This window comes from Geospiza fortis, unplaced genomic scaffold, assembly GCF_000277835.1.
Source record: "Geospiza fortis unplaced genomic scaffold, GeoFor_1.0 scaffold16, whole genome shotgun sequence".
Taxonomy (NCBI): Eukaryota; Metazoa; Chordata; class Aves; order Passeriformes; family Thraupidae; genus Geospiza; species Geospiza fortis.
Genome location: NW_005054302.1, coordinates 3501304 through 3508668, shown reverse-complemented (window position 1 = coordinate 3508668; position 7365 = coordinate 3501304).

The window sequence follows — 7365 nt, the reverse complement described above, 5'->3', positions numbered from 1 at the left end:
GCGGGGAACGGCGTGTGTGTGCCGGGATGCGGGACAGGACAGGCACGGGAGAGAGCTGGGGGCCCAGACAGCCTCCGGCACCCGGCCTGGCAGAGCCGGAGAGCACAGGCATCCCTCGAGTCAGACGGCAGGTGTTCAGGAGCCGCCAGCTTCTGCCCTGCACCGCAGCCCAGCGCCCCAAACTGGTTTTCCACACGTGGCTCTCCTGGCCAGGCTTTCCGTTTCTATTCAGCATTAGCAGGCTGGAACAAGCTCCCTTTCTTGCATACAAATGGAAGTCGAGCCGATTCTTAGATGCTTTCAAAACATAGCGAGTTTTAAAATACCTTCCTTGTTTAACTTCATAAAATCATAGAATGGTTTGGGTTGCAAGGGACATTCAATACCATGTAGTTTCAACCCCACTGCCATGGGCAGGAACACCTTCCACCATCCCAGGTTGCTGCAAGTCCCATCCAGCCTGGCTTTGAACACTTCCAGGGATGATCCACAGATTCTCTGGGCAACCTGCTCCAGCGCCTCACCACTGTCACAGTAAAGAATTTCTTTCTAATATCTCATCTAAACATACTTGCTATCAATTTGAGGTCATTCCCACTTGTCCTGTTACTATATACCCATGCAAAAAGTTTCTCTCAATTGTTTTTTGTAGGCTCCCTAGAGGTTCTGAAAGACCACAGTTAGGTCACCCCAAATCCTTCTCTTTTCCAGGCTGACAATTCTCTTAACCTTCCCTCATGTGAGAGGTGTTCCCTGCCTCTAATCATCCTGGTGTCCCTCCCTGGGACTTGCTCCAACGGGGCAATGTCCTTGTGCTGGGGACCCCAGAGCTGGAAGCAATATTCCAGGTGGGATCTCATTAAAGCAGAGGGGAAAAATTTAATTCACTATATCTTTCCCTTTGGTCATAAAAACTTCCCATTTTCCTGTTTCTCATGTGTAGGCACAACATGCTTGTCTGGCATCTCTCATGGGTAGGCACGACATGCTTGTCTGGCATCTCTCATGATCTCACTGTCCCGAGACAAAAAGCTCACCCATTTTTCTCACTTTCTTTATAAAGCCTGATGTTTGTAAAAGTCATGTACATGGTGTTGTCTCTGTCACTCAATGACTCTCCTAGAATCCAACCCATAGGAGGTTGCCCATCAGATTATTTAACCCAACAGCAGACTGTCCTCATGTTCTCCAGAGCCAGAATATCAGCAGTGAGCTGAGTAAGAAACTGCTGTTTTACCTGTTCAGTCTTTGTCTGCCACAACATTTCACTGTGGCTGAACAGAAAGTCACAGGCTCAGCACTGGGCACTAATGAACAGAGCAGAACTACTGCTTTGGAAGACAGAAATACTAAATTAATGATAAAATATTTTTGCAGCACAGCTTACATAAGCAGCAGAGAATCAAATTTTCTTGCCACCACAGGATATGGTGGCAAGAAAATTGGCCAATTTTTCCTTCAGATCTCCATATTTTTAATCTCTCTCATGTGGAAACAAGGCTTTTAATGACAGTAGAGAACTGTGGGCATTTTCATTTGGTTTAAAAGACTTATTTGCAGTGTGGATCTGGCATTCAGTGCATTACCCACTTTGTCTTTGAAAGTTCTTGCCAAAAAAAGTCTTCATCCCAGCACAGAAGACTATCACATATGGAGGGCAGCCATATCTATTCATGCTACCACCACTGCTGTAATTTAAAACAAACAAACCAACCCCTTTTCCCTGCATTGTGGAAAATGACAAGTCTTGATATTGATACCTGTGTAGCATTACTGAGTGCAGCAAGAAATGTGGTTTAGGTACTACAGTGAAGTGACACTTCAGTAATTTTCCTATTTCATGCATGTTTGTAAGGTATTTTACATGAAAAACATTCTGCACAGGGCTGATAATGAAAGTAGAAATGAGACAGGGATGACACACACTCTCAGTCCAGATTTCCCAGAGCAGCAGACTGCCCCTTGGCAAGCAATCCCTCCTCACCAGAAAGGTTAGACAGATCACATAAGGGCACATGGCTGTCTGGGGGCTTGGGGGTGGGCTGCCAGGGTGACATTATTTAGGTTATGATATCAGATACTACTTGGCAGCAAACACAGTCCTTGCTTGAATCCTGTTACAAGACAGTTCTAGAAGCAAAGCTCCAAAGGAGCTCAAGTGACCCTGTAGGAAGGAATAAAAACAGGTTATTTCTGGCTGCAATTTCTTTGGGATGTGAGGACGAATGAAACACAAACACAGGAATACCTGTAAAGTGCATCTTGAAAGAAATTTCTTATTAATAATTGGGTTTTATTGTTCCCTAATATTTTTTGCAGATAAGTATTTCCAGTTAGGCTATCTCCCCTGTCCTTTCACTGACAGACCCATGTCACACAGCAGTGATACTGGTGTCCTTAAGACAAACTTGATGACATAGATCACTGCCTCTTCACTAATGCAATTGCTGGATCAGAAACAGTGTTTAAAAACACAGTTCTAGCCTGGAAAGCAATAGCAACTTGTTACTCACAAGGCATTTCTGTTTTGGGATTTGAGTTTTTATTTTTACTCTGTTGCATTTTTTCTCTACTAATGAAATTCTAGTTTTGTTCTCACTGTAGCACAACTTGCAGCCACATGAAAAAGTATAATCAGGTTTAATTAATATGAAAATAGATTATTAAATTCTACTTGTAGAATCTTTCCTGTTTGCCATTAAGTCTAAAAAAACTTCTATTAATTTTTTTAGAAAAAAGCCCAAAAACCCATACAAAAAAAAAACCCTCAACATGTTTAGGGCTGGCAAACCAACTGCACAATGATTTGGAAGGCAGCGAATGCTTTACAACCATACCAGGATAATTTCTAGTTATTAATGATGATGGAAAACAGCAAAGTGAAAATATTCTGCTTAGAAAACAACCTGCAACACCTCCTCTTTCTAAGCAAAGCTCGCTGCACATTTACTTTCACTCCCAAGCTATTCCCCCTACAGATGGAGAATCAAATGTGTGTTGGGGCCCCATGGGGTACCTGTGTGGGCCAGGTGCACCACAGCTTCCCAAGACCCTTTGGCACAATGGAAGGACAGACTGCCAGTCAGCCTCTTCAAAGCTTGCAGTCACTCTATGAATTCAAGTACAGAAGTAAGCTTTCATCTTTAAGTAGTTCATGGAGTCCCAACTCTTTCTTTATGGAGACAGAAATCTTAAAAAACATGACAATGATACAGGATCCCTGTGACTTCTTTCTATTTTGTCAGGCTTTGTGCATTCCTTGGAAGTAATTCAGGATCCACAGAGGGCCACAGCTTTCAGACAAAAAACGCTCTACATAAGTGACCATTAGTCACTTAATACCACCTAGTGGTATTGGCATTTCAAACAGACTTTACAAGTATTTGGAAAAAAAACCAAAACCCACCCAACCCTTCAACAGAATTACCAGTATCTATTTTCACATCCCCACAGATTTTACCAAGGCTTCTGATTTACACAGTTCTCTCTAAAAATGTCCTGAGATGCATGATAGCATCCAAGCATCATGGCATTGTCTGGCCCCAAAGTCTTGTCATGGTTGTTTTTGCTTTCCCCCCCCCACAGATGTAATCACTCTGCCATCACAAGAAGCAGGAAGGAAAATATATAAAATATATTTAGCAAAACCAGTAAAATTAAAGTGGAACAGAAAATGCAGTCAAGTAGCAAACATGTACAGCAGCAGCTTTTACAGTTTTTCCTACACATACCTCTGCACTTATTTCACACACGCTCTTTAAGGAGAAGGAAGAAAATAGAAATCAGATAGTGTTATGAAAGAAAACATTTTTTTTCCTGAACAGTAAATGGGGTTTATTACTGTCTTCTGCTTTTGAAACTCCAATTCCGACTATATATATACCTCTAAGAAAAATAAGAGAAGGACACCCTTTTCTCTGTCCCTAAAGCAAAATTACACTGTCCTCCTTTTACAGATTATACTGGTATCTTAAATAGTTACACTTGCAGGATCTAGACATTATCTGGCCATCTTAAGAGATGCAGGTAACAAACATTTTAACCAAGATACAAAACAGGTATCCAATTTTTCCAGCTTTCCTGAGGCTGAGTGAATTGTTTAAATACATGTGCGCTTATCAAAATCCATGTTTACAGTACATTTTAACAGTAGTTTGTTAAGAAATCATGAAAGTGCATAACAGCCTAAAAGCAGGCAAAAAGTACTTCAGAAGAACAGTCTTTCCTTAAAGTGGCAGAAGAATATAAGCCTTCCCCAAAGTAGTGTTGATCTTGTGAGGACATCAGTGATCTTCCTAGAGATTCCACAGTGTGGTGGTGGGCTTTTGGCTTTGGGGTTTGTTTTTTTTTGTGAGTTACAACAATCATTTCAATGAACAAAAGACCACTAGTAGTATTGGTGCAGTTCCAAACCTAAAGCAAATGTCCTGACAGCTTATTAAAGCAAGTTACCAGTGAAGCTTTCAAATCAATACTTGTGTTGGAGTCTAGCAATGACTTTCATTCAGGGAACACCGAACACAGAGATGGGAAGCAGTTTGAATATGCCACAAACCTAAACTGCAGCATCCAAAACAGTAACTTAAAGCAAATCAAACGTATTTGTCTTTACAACCACTAACAGTAGGCCAGACAGAGAAAGGAAGAAAAAGGGAAGTACATCACACCCACAGCTTTGCTTTACTCTAACTTGTAAAGGCAACAGCATGTCAGGAAAATCAAATCCGATACCATCTAATAGATGTTAAAGTGAAAACAGCTGTTCCACAAGATTCAAACATAGGCAGCAGAAAAACTAGTAATGAATTATGTATCCCTCACAGTGGGTAGCTTCTTTGTTCTCTTTGGATATATAGATTTGTCTGGAATGCTTTCCAAAATAAAGAGGGATTTATTATTTAATTAACAAAACTTACAAGGATAGTATCACATTTCATTTCATAATTCAAAAATAAAATGGCAGGCTTTTACAAATCCCTTTCAAGATGTCATGTTAAACATTATGCAATTACACTTTCAGATTGATCTGGTTTTCTTTCTCTGGATAAGATTGCAAAGTTATCACTTTCTTCTCATTCTCCTTCCCTCTTCTAGTTCACGTACAACCTGCTCCTTGGTTGGCTGTCCAGACAAATTCCACTTGGAGGGTTGCGCTTTTGTACTTTTCTGCTTGTAAGACATGGCAAATCACTGAGCAAAAATATCCACCACCAACTCCATCACTCACAACTGAAGCCAATGTAAGTTTCAAAAAGGAAAAATTGATGGGGTTTGTGTATACTTAGACAAACAAGTGTGAATAAAGGCTTTGTACCCAAATCATTCAAGTTTATTCCAGAACTCATATTTAAGGTAAAGCAGAATAGTTCCATTTTCTACATGAAAGGCTCTTGGATATGCTGCTGTTAGTCTTACCAATTGCATTCAGGAATTTCCTCAAAATTACCTTAAATGTTTCTGTCCCTCTCCAAAATATTCACTGAACAAAACCATGCTAATATAAATATATAACTGCATAATCTTACTTTTGAAACCAGTAAAATTCTAGTGATACATACAGCCAAGATATATAGCAAGCTGTCACTACCACAGTTGTTGCGTAGTTTTACTTTCAGGATTTGTGAAGCTTTCTTTTTTCCTTATCTAAATGATGTGAGTGCATGGAAGTAAGAGGGGGACACTAGAAAATAGCTGTAGTTTATTTAAATGTAATTGCATTATAGCACATTAGGAACTGCTGCCTGTAACTGAACTTTTCTGATATCCATGAAGTAACATGCTGTTGTTAGAAGTTCCTTACATAGGAACAGATTATGAGCTTGGAGAACATTTCTGTGCCAGATACCATCATAAAAACTGTTTAGATTTAACACACACACACACGCACACACACACACACACACAAATTAAAGACCCAGAAATCAGTATTCCTTTTGAGTAGACAAATGCCACCAATAATAGTGACCAGAAAAATCACTGTTAAAACTTCTTTTGGAAGATGGGGGAAAAGATTAATCTGATTATATATTCACAGTTATTTCTGGTAATTGCAGTCCAGTGTGAGATACTGCTATGGCATCCCTAATCACACTTTTTTCTGTTGATGGACAAACTCATGCTGTAAGTGCTGATGTAAATTAAAGTTACTCCACCAACTTTTAACCTAATTACTGTGCATTCACTGTGGCCAAAGAGCAAAAGGTGTAGCCTAAGGTTTCATAATGTTGCTATTTATGTTTCCACTGTAAGGAAGTATAACAAATGCTTTTTCAGGGATTCAACACAGGTGAGATTTTAGAAAAATATTAAACAAGAACACACACAAATCACACGTGGCCAAAACAAAATAAAAAAGTCTTTAGTGGAAAACAATTTTATCCTCTTCCTGCTTATGGATCTTAAAAATACACAAAGTGATCATTTCAAAATTGAAAATTCAGTCATGATAAGGCTTGATTATACAGCCATTTCCCAAATCTTATTGCAATAAAATGTGAAATACTTCTATGCAGCTTCATATCTTCAACTGTACAGACAAAACAATACTTGAAATCAACTAGCACTTCAATCCCTGTGCTTTTAATATATAAACTCAACACAGTATTGAATGACACATTTAAAATATTTACACACTTGACCAACAGCAGTACTAGCATTTATTGCCTTAAAACTGCATGTTCACTGCATGGAGGTTTCTTATTTTGCATAAAGAGAACAAATAATATAGGGGTTTTTTTCCTAATTGAAAATTCCAGAATGGTTTAATGGGAGATTGAAATGTGTGGTGAATACTATTAGAGAGGTTTTTATCAATTTCAAGTATCAAGCTGTAACGGACTAGAAAATTACATGGGTAGCAGTATCTTCCTCTGAGGTTGGAAGGGCCTTCCAAATCTGCTTAAGAACAGCTTCAAAGGACAGGAAGAGCAGGGTAAGGAATGGGAAGAAATGAAAAATCAGAATCAATTTTAATTCACTGAAGAGAAGGGAAAGCAGAGGTATCTTCTCAGTTTCTAGGGCCCCAAGAAATCTCATACTGAAATAAGATAGCTGAGAGTTTGAGGTTCTAGAGCAAAACACACTTCATGATTTGCTTCATGATCAGTGATAGAAAACCTTAATCTAATTTTCTGAAAACAGAGCACAAGCTACTCAAATGCAAATTTATGGGGGGCAGGGGAGCAGGGCTGGCTCTTTAAATTTTAATTGTTATCATTAGGCTTTGGTTATATTTAGTGACTGGAAAAGACATGGGAGAAACGTGTGGTATTTGTTCATTGCAGAAAAATGTAAAGAAAACCAAAAGTAAACCAAACAAAACCCCTATCACCACAAGCAGCACTTGTCACAAGGAGAGGCACCAAA